At 45.6% G+C, this 14187-nt stretch overlaps 1 protein-coding gene across 13 annotated transcripts in view; it reads left to right on the top strand.

The window, feature by feature from the left end:
• Positions 1-14187, top strand: part of FNBP1 (formin binding protein 1) — a 173824-nt gene that overhangs the window by 51906 nt on the left and 107731 nt on the right. The window lies entirely within an intron of this gene.

Raw genomic sequence — 14187 nt, 5'->3', positions numbered from 1 at the left:
GATGACCTAATGGGTTTAGCGGACAATGATAATCAAAAGTCCAAATTGAAGGAATGGGTATTTCATAAGGACGGCCTTTTGAACCTTCATGCGGCGGCAAGTTGCCGAATGGCCCCTCTGTTTAATATCTTTAAAAGAGATCACTGTAGGACTGGCTATTTAGAGAAACTAACCAATCTTGACCTAAGAAGGGCATTTACAGCCCTCAGATTCCATGCCATTCCTTCAATGGTCTGTGTTGGTCGTTTTATGGGTTTACCTGTTGCCTTAAGAATCTGTCAATGTGGTTTGGGCGAAGTGGATGATATTGAGCACTATTTACTGAGATGCTCATGGCACGAATCACTTAGGCAGAGATTTATATACCCTATTTTACCTTTGCACAATGGATTCTCAAAACAGGAGTTGGTTGTTTTTTTTGCTCTCTGATATGGATGTATATGTTACCAGCAGAATGTCCCTGTTTGCTTTGGCGGCAAAAAAGATAAGATTAAGCCTAGGATTCAGCGCAAGTTAGTGAAGGGATAACTTAATGTGATGTATAAGGGTTGTGTTTGTATTTATGTTTTGTTATGGCCAATGGCTAATACAATAAACTTGATGATGATGATGATGATGATGATGATGATGATGATGATGATGATAAATATCCATGGGTTTCATTCTCCACTGACTTGGGTTCCAGCTTTTGCAAGTTGTCCTGAGTCCTCTAAAGTCCCAGTTTTTGTTTATTTTTGCACCTGGGCCTTGTTAACCTCGAAAAAGAGGGGAATGAATTTGCTCAGGGGCTGAGGATCAAATGCTGGAAGATCTGGGAAGGCATCTCCCATGTACCTCTTTCATTGCTAAAAAGCCGCCGTTGTGGCCCCAGATTCTGATTAGGGGTTGTGTGTTTGTGTGTGTGTATAGGAGAGGGGCTAATTCTTCCCCCCTGCCTTTTTTGAACCTCAGCTGCCCCACCCAGTCTACTGGTTTCCCTCCTGTGGGAAGCATGTAGATGTGCTATGTGTTGCCCCCATGGGATATGCAGCAACTTGGGGAGGGGAGGAAGCTGAAAATCCAACCTGGGAGAAGGGTCAAGGCTCCCTCCCCATAAGGCCTGAATCCAGATCACTCCTCCCCTTTCCATTAGCAATAAATAATCCATGGTGGCGATCCCTTGGCAGAATTCTCAGTGTCTTGTCTAGTTTGACCATAAGCTGCTGAACTTCTGAATGGATTCAGCTGTTGGACAGATGCCAGGTTCATGCCAAGGGTCAGTGCTTGGGTGTGTTTGTGGAAGGTGTCTGCATCCTCTACTGAGGCCACGTCAGGAGGATCACTGTCCTGTTTTGTTTTGCTTCAGACATAACATTAAAATACATTAGGGTTTAGTGGGCAGGGGAAGGAGACAATATGTCACTATTTGATTCAAAGTTGATTGAACATTATTACACTACAGTGAGCAAGTCTGGGACTCCTTGTCTGGTCTGCAGGGACTGGCGAGCTGGCGAATGCTAAAGTGAGCTGTTCTCTCTCTGTGCTGACGATCCCTCTCCCCAGTAGTCCGACTGTTGTTCCTTTGCCCGTAGCACATGAATAATGCATCGTGGTGGTTCATGCCAGGGCTCGGCAGGAGGGGAAGGTGGTTGCTCTGGTGTGTATCAGGGCCCCCCACCGCCAGTGAGCGGTGTCAGTTTCTGAGGGTTTTTTTTCAAATTTAGAATCTGATGTCAGACATTTTCAGTCCCCTCATATTCATACTTACCCAGAAGTAAGTAATGGTGCAATCTAGAGTTGTAGAATTAGTCTCTCGCTTTGGCCTAGGCTGTCCATTAAAACTGACTAGTCATTGGTTTGAGATGAAGGAAGGGAAGTGTCTCCTCCTCCTCCTCCTCCTCCTTGAAACTGAGAGACTCTTTGCCACCAGATGATGTGATTTCCACAGGGTTTTAAACGATTAGGTAAAATCATGGATGGTACCAAGGAGCATTACAAGTTTCCAGGTTAGTCCAGCATCATAAGAACATAGGAGAAGCCAATGTTGGATCAGGCCAATGGCCCATCCAGTTCAACACTCTGTCACACAGTGACCAAAAATACCAGGTGCCATCAGGAGTGGGGCCAGAACACTAGAAGCTCTCCCAGAGAGGCCAACCAGATAGCTTGAGATGGACTCAAAGCGGGCAGGGTCTTTCCATGTTGTTGCCTCACCAGCAGTTGCAATTCAGATGTGCTCTGCCTCTGAACATGGAGGTTCCATTGAGCCATCATTACTAACACCTGGACCTCTCCTCTTCCACAACTTTGTCTCATCCCTTTCGTTATCGCTTACGGTAATTCTGTCAGTGTTATGAACAGGACCTCTATGGCAGCAGCAATCTTCTGATTGAGGGCTGCAGGAATAACAAAGGGTATTTGTATTCTTTTCCTGCTTGCGAACCCTCAATGACCATCTAGCTCGCTGGTACAGTGCCTGAGGTAGACCTTTTGGCCTAATTATCTGTCTTGTAACTACTGAAAACAGAGAAACAAGAAAATAAACTAAGACTGCATCATTGCACCAGGCACTGTAGGAGATCTGAAAAAGAGAAATCCATGCTAGTTTGTAAGAACATACCACAAAGTGTGTTCTTTCTGCTTTGCTTAATACACCTTGGTTCTAACTGATGGTGAGAAATACTGTTATAGTAGCCCTTGGTATTTATGCAGCATGTTTGAATGATCAGAATGATGCTTACGCACCACTGCTACAATTCTTACAACATCACTGCAAGGCAGGGCAGCATTATTGTCCCCACAATGCGTATGATGGTGACCAGAACTGGTAACAGAGTCTGACTGTCATCGGGATTAGCTGTTCAGGTCCTCCTTGGCTGCTTTTGATTTAGTGTTTCAGACTCTTGAACAAACTTGCTCCCAGCAACAATCTCTTGGCAGTGATTTGTTTATTGAGAGATGAAGATGTTTCAAGCTGAGACCGTTCGTGTCAGAACTGACTCCTTTGGCGCCACTTCTGCAATTATACATGATTCAAACAAGCCCCCCCCCCACCCCGTGACTGGTCCAATCAATCCATTCATTCAGCCTGCCTAAACCTAGTGCGCTCTGTTAGTCCTCCTCCCCCCACCTGTGAACCTACAATTACATTATCTACTACAAACTGGCTAGCGGAGACTGGCATTCAAGGCCGTTGTACATTCTTCCCATTGTCAGGAGGCCCACTTGGAAAGCAGTTGTAAATTAGTGTGGCAAAGCAGTCTTAAACACTCACGCACTCTCTCGCACAGTCTGCCCCCCCCCCCCATTCCCCAAAGTGAAAGAACAAAGCATCAAAGGCAGTGAAAACAGAACATGTGAAATCCATGGCAAATGAGGACCCGAGTTTGACAGTGTGTTGCCATTTTAATCATTTTCGGGTTTATGGGTTTATGGCTGATACTGATGATCCTCTTGGGGGGATTTTACACATGAATGCCCTGATCTGGATGGTCAAGGCTAGCCTGCTCGGCTCAGATCCTGGAAGCCAAGCAGGGTCAGTCCTGGTTAGTACATGGATGGAAGATGATGCCAGCCTCCAGGTGAGACGGGGGGATCCCCTGGAATTACATCTCATCTCCAGACTTCAGAGATCAGTTCCCCTGGAGAAAATGGATGCTTTGGATGGGGGACTCTGCGGCATTGTACACCCCAGAGATCCCAGTCCTCCCCAGGCTCCACCCCCAAATCTTGAGGAGTTTTCCAACCTGGATCTGGCAACCCCACCCATCCCCCGCCAGTGGTCAGAGGGGACCTGGCAACTCTAATGGGAAACCACCAAGGAAGCCCAGGGTTGCTGTGCAGAGGCAGGCAACTGCAGACCACCTCTATTCATCACTTGCCTTGGAAACCCTGCGGGCGCGCCATAAATCAGGTGCAACTTGATGGACCTTTCCACCACCATACCACGAATATGCCATTTACATGCATTCACCATTTTTATGAGATGCACCATTTATAAATAAGTCACCTAAAAATAACAAATGTGTTAACTTTAACAGGAAAATTAGGCATGAGGGAAGAACTGGTACAAAAAAGAGAGAGAGAGAAAAGTCTCGTGGATTTGTTTCTCACAAGGGACACTCTACATTCCGGTGGGGATATTAGAATGAAACCACATCGGCAGAGCGATAAGACTGAATTTTAATATCTGTCTGAGTATAATCAATAGCAACTCAGCCAAGGCTGCCCTGAGAGTGTATGGTAGGACGAAGATTTGAACCAGATAGGGTTGTCAACCTCCAGGTGGGGGCTGGCGATCTCCTGGAATTACAACTGATCTTCAGACATCACAAACCACTTGTTTATTATTTGTTTGTTTGAAGCCTGTCTTCCACTTCTCCTGGAGAAAATGGCTGCTTTGGAAGGTGGACTACATGGCGTCATACCCTGCCAAGGTCCCTCCCCTCCCCAAACCCCACTCTCGCAGGCTCCACCCTCAAATCTCCAGGTATTTCTGGACCTGGAGTTGGCAACCCTAGAAACAGGAGACCCCAAGCACGCACGCGTGCACACACACACCTTGTTACATCAGCTGACAGAGATATTTTGTGAAGAACTGGCCTTAGCGTGCTCCGCTTGGTTCATCCTTACTTATAAATGTTCCTCCAAGCATCTTGAAAAACCTTCCCCTAGAGAGTGGATGTGTTTTGTTCAGAGGACGGAGATGCCAACTGCGGTTAATGGCTTGAAAGAGGAAGACCTCTTTAGACAGGCCAGGGAGCGGAGTCACTTTCCGCACACCGGCTGGCTGTTTCGGCAGAGGAGGAAGAGCATAACGAGGGTTATTCCTTTTGGCGAGGTGCCCAGTAAATCCATTTAATGACCTTCGAGTCTGTTTGAAAAGGTTCCCTTTGCATAGATAGTTAGGAAGACCTTGTATGTGATGATCTCCTCTGCTTTTATTGCAGCAAGGGCTTTGATCTAAAAATAGAGAGGCCTATCAGAATGATAGAGGCGATGGACTGGGGGTGGCTGGGAGAAGAGGCATTCATGCATGCATATTTCCACTGGGCTGATAAAGGTAACCTTTGCCATTTCTGTGCCATTTTTTAACAGAGTACCTGCAATCAGTACATGTATACATTTGGCAAAATAAAAACAATCATCTTTGAAGGCACTGGCAATGGATGGAGTTATATGCCAATATTTACACTCCAGTTTTGCTGAGATGAAAGAGACATATTTTTCATGCCTCTGTTCTCCTACGTAGGGCCCCAAACTGAGCCTCCCCCTCCCAACCCTTACGTGTTCTTAGAGATGTATCGATGCCAGTTTTTAGACATACCTAGGGGTCATTTCCTAGAAAAAGAGGTGCAGGAGCTTGTTTGCATAACTCATTTGCATATGCCACACCCCCTGACAAAGGGCAGGCATGTTTAAAATGAGTTAAGGCATATGCAAATGAGTTTAAATCCCCCCCTTCCCTGAGTCTCTCCGCAAAAGTGGAGCGGCTCAGGGGGAAAGGCGGGCTGGCTGGAGACAGGAGGAGCAGGGAGGCAGACATGCCTGGGTTCCCTGCCCAATCTTCTCCAGGTGCCCCGCAGCTGCGGGGCACCTGGAGAAGATCAGGCAGGGAACCCAGGCATTTAAATCCCCCTCTCCCTGAGTCTCTCTGCGGGCAGGGGGGTGGGGCCTGGGTTCTTTACTGCCAGAGCACCACTCTGGGGTGCTCCGGCAGGAAATGACCCCTGGACATACCTGTTGTGAGTATTTTCCTTCTTCCCATTTTCATGCCTAGTGTTTCCATTTTGGTCTCTCTCTTTTTTAATTTAACACCAGTTTTATACCCTTGATAGAGTAAACACCATTTTAACAGCATTTTTGTGCAAATATAGATCTTAATGTCGATTTGGTTGTTGAATTCTGGTTATCTGGATTGGGGGAAAGAGGACTGCACGCTTTGTCCCTGCTGCCGCAAAAGCAACTCCAGCTTTTGAACTGAACCAGGGTGGTCAGGAAGTCTGGGAAGATTGTTCTGCCTATTCAGCTCCCTGTGCTCTATGCTACATTCCTTTCCTCTACGGTATGGCCGTCCTACTCTGTTTTAAGAAACAGTCCTTCCTTTTGGGTTAAAGATGTAGTTGAAAAATACATCAGCTGTTCATCATCCAGTGTCTCCTTCAGTAGCTGCAGTGTGTCAAATGGTAGCCTTTGCCATTTCTGTGTCATTTTTTAAAAAGAGTACCTGTAATCAGTGGATGTATACATTTGGCAAACTAAAAACAATCATATTTGAAGGCACTGGCAATGGTTTTGGCTCATACCATCCGTGCTGTGCTGTGCATATACACTCACATGGATATGTACTAGAAACAAGATGCAACAGAGAGACGGGAACAGGCACATTAAATTGGTAGGGTATGACGGGGTAAACCCTGCAGAAGGTAATCATGAGCTGGGAATGGGTCAGACAGAATGACAAACCGTGGTTTGCTGTTGTGTGAACAAGTCCAGAAGAGGTCCTTTGGGCTCATGTGCTCCCCAAACCCCTCCCACTTTGCAAGGCTCACTAACAAAACGCTTCTGTGTTTGCGGTATGTCAAAGTTTGTTGTTGCACCTCAAAATATGCCCTTCGAACTGGATTTCTAAAAATCTCTAGCTTGGAGGAACAAGAGCAAACTGCAGTTTGTGGTTCAGCTGCAGTGACACTCATTGGCTTGTCATTATGTCTGAATTGGGCTGCGCGAAGGATTTGAACAAGGCATCCTCTGGAGGCCAAATGAGGGACCAAACAGGGACAGTAATCGATCACTGGTAACTGGGACTAGTGTTCCCTCTAAGCTGAGTTAGTGTGAGCTAGTTCACAGTTTTTTAGCCTCCGGCTCACACATTTTTGTCTTAGCTCAGGAAGGAGGGCTCCAGAGCAAACTACTTGATGCAGCAGCCAAATCACTTGCTCACAGCTTTAATGCCAGTAGCTCACCAAGTAGAATTTTTGCTCACAAGACTCCACAGCTTAGAGGGAACATTGACTGGGACTCATTTCAAATGTGTTGTTGGAGGACTTTTGTGGACACTGTGGACCACTAAAAAGACCCCCAAGAGGGTTCTAGATCAAATTGAGTATTTATTAATTATTTGAGTAATTATTAATTAAAGTACTTTATTACCAGAATTTTTGGCCTCAGAGCACACAAAATATAAGGTAGCACCAGCAATGTACCTTTCTCAGTTGGAGATTCCGGGCCAACGGAGGGCATTTTCTCTAGCCAGATGGCGAGCATTCCCCTCTGCAGTGTTAGAAGGGCGGTTTAGAAAGATTCCTACGCGTGAGAGGGTTTGTCCTTGTGGGGATGGTGTGGCCGAAACAATCGAACATGTATTATTGCATTGCCGTTTTTATCACGAAATCCGTATAAAGATTATTTTCCCCCTTAAGAAATATCCGGGTCGCTCTGATACAGAGCTTTGCAAAATGCTTCTCATGGGTCCCAACCCAATAGTTACAGCTCCCAGTGCGAGATTTTTATCAGTCGCATATAAAATACGCCAAGAGATATTATGAAGTGTATCAGAATTTTGTTTTAGAGTTTTAAATATTGCTGTGTATATATTGTTCATAAGATTTTCACATGAATGGTACTATATGATTTATGCTGGTCAATGACTGTATCAATAAAGGTTAGGGTTGGGGTCCATCATACTTTGGTCCCATCACGAGAGGACAAAACTGGAAAATACAATGATTCCAGGAAAAGCGGAAGGCAGTAGAAAAGAGGTAGACCCTTTAATAAAGGAAGCCACAGCCATTAGTTTGCAACACCGCAGAGGGCTTTTAATGATAGGATGTTTTGGAGGTCATTAATTCATGATGAAATTGAGCGGGCTTCGGAGGACAGCGGAAGACAGGAGGGCCTGGCGTGATCTTGTCCATGGGGTCGCGAAGAGTCGGACTCGACTGTGCGACTGAACAACAACAATTCATGATGGGGGTGGGAAGCAGTGTTCCCTCTAAGCTGAGTTAGTGTGAACTAGTTCACAGTTTTTTAGCCTCCGGCTCACACATTTTTGTCTTAGCTCAGGAAGGATGGCTCCAGAGCAGACTAATGTATGCAGCAGCCAAATTGCGCTCACAACTTTAATACCAGTAACTCACAAAGTAGAAGTTGTGCTCAGAAGACTCCGAGGGAACATTGGTGGGAAGTACCAACAAGTCACAGCTGACTGATGGTGACCCCGCAGGGTTTTCAAGGCAAGCGATGAGCAGAGGTGGTTTGCCACTGCCTGCCTCTGCACAGCAACCCTGGGCTTCCTTGTAGGTCTCCCATCCACGGATTAACCAGGGCTGAACCTGTTTTAGCTTCCAAGATCTGATGAGATCAGGCATGTGACACACACACACAAATAGGACGGTTGCCTGATCGAGGCCTTCCTGGAGCTAGGCCTCAGCTAAAAAAAGTTGGCCTCTCAGGGATTTTGCTCCCTCCCTCCCCACTGTGAGTGGATCCTGCCCTTAAATTTCCCCTTCCTGTCCTTGATCCAGTGTTTATAGTTGGCAGAATCAATGTGGAAAAATTTCCCTCTGACTGTGTTACTTCCGGGTGCGGGTGTGTGGCCTGGCTGGAATGCTCCCTCAGAAATAAGAAGGGGCGGGGGCAAAAAGAGACCTCTCTGGTCATAAAACTTAGCATGTGGAAGGAAAGAATGCTCCTGGCAGGCTACTTTTCTCTGCTAATGCCACCGGGGCAGTGCTGGCACATAAAAATAATAACGCAGCACACGTGTAAATTAACTAAAAAGAATGTTTACTAAGGTATTAGAGAGGGTTACATGGTAGGATGAAAACAAGAAAATAGTCCCACCGGCTAGCTACATCTTTCTAGCTAGGGTTGCCAGCCTCCAGGTGGGGCCTGGAAATCTCCTGCTTTTACAACTGATCTCCAGCTGACAGAGATCAGCTCCCCTGGAGAAAATGGCTGCTCTGGAGGGTGGACTCTATGGCATTGTGCCATGCTGAAGTCCCTCCCCTCCACAAACCCCACCCCCTCCCAGCTCCACCCCCAAAGTCTCCAGGTATTTTCCAGCCCAGACCTGGCAACCCTATTTCTAGCTGATGTTAACCCCAAGATGGATATTTGTTAAACTGATCTCTAAACAAAGGGAGGAAGAAGAAATCCAAAAATGCCTCAGACAATATCTCCCAAGTACGAATTGACCAATGACCAGTCTGAAAGCCAGTTAATTATACCCAGACCTTCCCCATCCCTTCCTAGGCCTCTTCTGCTGTGCCTCGGGTGTTCGGCCAGTGTCCTGCTAGCTGGCAGGAGACCAGGGTGGCATAAATGGGGTGGCATCGGGTGCCAAAATCACATCACTTCTGGGGAAAACCTAGAAGTGGTGTTAGACCTCTCTAGGAATCACCAGAAGCTGTGTGGTAAAATCATGGAGTTTCTGGCCATGTCTAGAGGGGAATGATATCCTTTCTGGGTTTTTCCTGGAAGTGATGTGATGCCGTCATCCAATTACAATTTTTTTTTTCTACTGCTGGCTGCTGGAGGGCTGGCAGGCAATGGCAGCTGGGGTTAGGTTTTTTTCTTTTTAGTTTTTGGGTGAAAATCCATGGGTGATTTCCATTTTGTGGAGTTGCTGTGGACAAGACAGTCCAGTTGCAAATTATCGTTACTGCAGAACGAGTAGCCCAGTGTCCAGATGTACAGCCTTAGCTTTCCTTTCCAGTCTGTGGTCTTGGCCAAGCACCTCAGTCAGATACGGTATGTCAACACGAGAATGGTCTCTTTGAATCTGCCTGCACGTCGCATGGAAAGAGCAGCCTTCCCTTGTTTGCTTTCAGCAGCTGGTCTCCACAGAGATGTACTGCCTCTGAACATGGAGGTTTCCTTTAATAGGCCTCTTTTCCATGAACCTGTCCATCTCTCTTTTTCTCTCTTTCAAAGCCATCTATTTTGGTGGCCATCACCTCATCTTGCACTAAAATAATTCCTCTGGTTAGTTCTGGATTGTGTGTGGGGGGGGAGTTTTTTCTTTTGTCTGTCCTGAATCTATTGGCGATTGTTGGGTGACACAAATTCCACTATTGTGAAAGAGGAAGGGAATACATTTGGCCTGCTTCCCCCCCCCCCCCAAAAAAAACCAGGCATAATTTTGTAAATTCATTTCATTGCTCGTCTCCCCACCAACCCAGCTGAAAAAGATGAAACTTCTTAACTTTTTCTCATAGGCAAGACAATTTTGGCCACTGCCTCCTTTCGCTTGCCGCTTTCCCCTTTCTCCTTCCTTTTAGTGACAGGGCAACCAGACCCTTCTTCTCTCCTTGGGAAAAGCTCTGTCCCTGCAGTGGGGCATCCCCTACATGACCCCCTCCCATGTATCTCATCATGTCGCCCTTGTTGATGCTGATCCAAGCACCAAAATGGCAGAGGAGGCAACTCCCTTGCCGGAAGGATCTTGCAGAGGTTACTGTTTGCTGCCCCTTTGCATATAGAAAATTACCCCAAATCTTTGCCCTTGCTTTAGTAAAGATTAAGTCTCTGTTGACTGGCAAATCCAGTTAGAGGCCAGCAAAAACTGAGCCTGGGGGACAATTGCTGGTTGTTCTTCCAGTGGAAATAAAGCTCTTTTGTCATAACCTTTCAGCAGTAAAATATTTCACATGATCCCTGTTAATTGCAGTGGCACAAACATTCTGTTTACTCCACCCCCCATCTCATGGAATAGTGTTAGCCAAATTGCTCTATTTCTTAATAATGGGTTGGGGAATTATGATATTAATGAACAATTGGCATAACTATAGGATCAGACCTGTGTATACTGGAGTTAGAATTCCCAAGAACCCAGGAATAGGCACAGAGACTGGGTGGCTAAAATAATGATTTCTTTACTAAATATGCTCAAGTTTACAAACAATAATCAAACATTCACACACACAGTACAGAACTAAGGAAGCAGAGGTGATTGATAGCTGATAGAGGGTTATGGGGTGATACTACCTGTCCAGACGTGCAGAGGTCCATGAAGAAAGGATTATGGCCTAAACCTCAAAGGTTTAGGGGTGGACTGCCAGTTGGCATAATGGCAGAAGCACACAGTCTAAGGCTATGTGCTCATGGATATAGACATTGGAAAACAATGCAGACCAATGGGTGGCCCTGGGGGCTGGTCTCAGATGAGAACAATAGATTACCTGGACCAATGATGAGTCCCAGGGGTGCGTGGCATCAGGATGGGCAAGGCCTGGATGTGACCAATGAAGTTCCGGAGAGGCAGAGTCAGGCTTGACAGTAGCCTTGATTAAATCAGCCAGGTGCTGGGTGACTGTACTGGGGCTAGTTGAATGGATTTTCTAACCACTAATGGTTAGAACCAGCTCCTGCCAACCTAGCAGTTCGAAAGCAAGAAATTGCAAGTAGATAAATAGGTACCACTATGTAGTGTTCACATGGCAGTTGTCCCAGCACTTTACTGGCTGACATTCCCCTATGGTTGACACCCCATCCCTCTGCCACGCAGCTGGAGAGGGTTTTAAAAACTGGCAGTTGGCATATAAGCATAATGTTATGATGATCTATCCCTTAGATTCTTTGAATTCCCAGCTCTCTCTCTCTCTCTTTTTTTAAAAAAAAGTCTTTAGCCACTTTCCTTGTGGAGCTATAAGGGGAAATGCATATCTCCCCAATGAAAAGAGCTAGGAATTCAGGTGAGCTGGTAGGTAGATCCTTATACCATTATAGTCAGTTGATGATTTAAAAAAAAAAACTGGTGAGGAGGAGTGGAGTGAGGCAAAGGTTAAACATGGAAGATTAATTAGCAGATATAAAAAAAAAACCCCAAAGGAAAAAAGACCCAGCCCTTAAATGAATTAAGTAACCCAAAGGTTGAGAAAAACCACATAAAATAAAATGCCATGGTAAATACAGAAAGTACCAAGATAAATAAAATTAGCAATTGACACTGTGTGGATATTCCATATAAACCCTGTGCTGGTTTGGATGCCAAACCAGAGCAAAACCTCCAGGCAGCCTTAGTTTAAAACTTTGCAATCCAGTCTGACAAAGTCCTATAATCAGAACTGCATTATATCCAGGGCTGTCTCTAGGTTTTGGAGGACTCTGGTGTTCCGGCTGCCTCCTTAGTAAGCACTCCACCACCCCATAACCTCCTGGAGCCAGCTCTTCGGGGCGGTGGGTGTAGTTTCTCTCCTCACCATTTTGTATTCGCCAAGAACCCTATGAAATGGGTTAGGATGAAATCAAGCGGCTGACCATAGATTGTCCTTTGACATGTAGGAGCCTTTTCCCAATAATCTGTATGTAGGAGTAATCTTATGCCCATTTTACAGGTGGGAAAAGGCGGAAGTATGGCTCAGAGGAAGTGTCTTGTCCTATACATATCGGATTTTCAGCTGATGCTGAACTTTATATATTTGTGGGACTACATTGATCCTGGCCTTTTTTATCCTGCCTTTGTTGCAGGGAGCAGGGAGCATTGTGAATGGATCTCCCTCACTTTATCCTCACAACAACCCTGAGAGGCAGGTTAGGTAGAGTGTGTTTGGCCCAGGGTCACTGAGCAAGCGTCTGTGGCAGAGCAGGGATTTGAACCCAACACTCCCAGCTACGATCGCAGTCAATACAGTGATACAGAAACAAATGAAGTGTACTGACATCCAGGAGCAAAAAGTTCTGCTTCTGAGCCATTGCCGCATCTGTTTGGTTCCTGTCTGATTTTGAAAACCAGTTCACGGTGACTCAGCTGCAGAAATCTCGGTGAATATTTAGCAGGAGTGATGTATCCCATGACACCCTATTTGCATCAGATGCATTAAATAGATTTACCACTTGATGGGAAAGCTTGGTGTCGCTGAAACGAATTCCTTCTTTTATGGCCACGCTTGTGCCTTGTGGTTAAAAAGACAACAACTGTATTTGTGTCTTTCTTTCTCTATAAAAGCAAAAAATAAAGATAGTCTAGCAAGTTTTTTATATTTTTAAAAACAAATTGTTCCCTTTCCTTGCAGTTATTCTCTTCTAATCCTTTCTTTTAGCATCCCATTGCATTGTTTTGATTATTTTTCTTTTACAAAGGTTTTCGCAGGTTGTGTCTGTCACCCAAAAAAACTTCTGCTGGCCCCAGTTGAGATTAGTTTCTCCAGTCTTACGTCTTTTGAACTTGTTTTTTGCAACCTGGGAAATGAGATTTACAGATCGTACTAAATTAAAATATCTGTTGTTGGCTGGACTGCACAGCTCTTCCAGATGTGGAAAATGTGCCGCTGTGCCCTTTAGTTCTGCCTTACTTCTTCTGTTCTTCTTGCGAGAAGATTCTATATCCAGGACACAAACCACAACAAAACCTCCATACACAGAGGCAGCAAACCTCTGAACTGCAGTGCTGGGAGGCAGCATCAGGGGAACGCCCCATTCTCTGTGCCTCGTTTATTGATCCTCCAGGGCAACTGTTTTGTCTGGTGCATGGGACAGATGCTGGACTAGGTAGCCACTGAGCCTGCAGGGCTCTTTTTTACATCTTAAGTTCTTAAAGCTGCTCACACGTAAAAAAAAAAAGGCAGAAAATGTTCCTTTCCCTTCCATATAATAATAATCCTTAGCACTTAACAAGCATTATCTTGCTGTGATCCTTCCAACAGCACTGTAAGGTTGGCCAGTGATAATATTCCCCGTATTTGGAGGGCCATGCTGAGAGAGTGTGGCTTATTAGGCCACCTAATAAATGTATGGTAGAGGTGAGGTTTGAACTGGAGACCTCCTAGCTTCCAGATCATTCTCTGCTCTCACTGTGTACACAGACTCTTGAAGTGTGTGGGTACTGGTAGAGGAGGCTCCGATGCAGACGGTATAATCAAATCCGAAATAAATTAGAGTTATTTCATTGTGATGCTTTTGCTGCTAGTATTACAAACAGTCTGTCTTGCTGTTCAGGAAGTGAATGCATGGGAGGGAGAAGGTACAGAAAGACCTACTTCTCTCCGTTTCTCACAATACAAGAATTCATGGGCACTGAAGGAAACTGATGAGCAGTAAGCTTAGAACAGATCAAAGGAAGCCCTTCTTCACCCAAAGAGTAGTGAACATGTGGAATTCACTGCTGCAGGAAGTGGTAGCAGCTACAAGCATAGACAGCTTCAGGAGGGGACTGGAAAAACATACGGAGCAGAGGTCCATCTGGGGCTATTAGCCACAAGGTACAGA

Source organism: Gekko japonicus, unplaced genomic scaffold (assembly GCF_001447785.1).
Source record: "Gekko japonicus isolate JY-2015 unplaced genomic scaffold, Gekko_japonicus_V1.1 scaffold463, whole genome shotgun sequence".
NCBI classification, from domain to species: domain Eukaryota; kingdom Metazoa; phylum Chordata; class Lepidosauria; order Squamata; family Gekkonidae; genus Gekko; species Gekko japonicus.
This window is presented reverse-complemented; position numbering and strand designations above follow the sequence as displayed.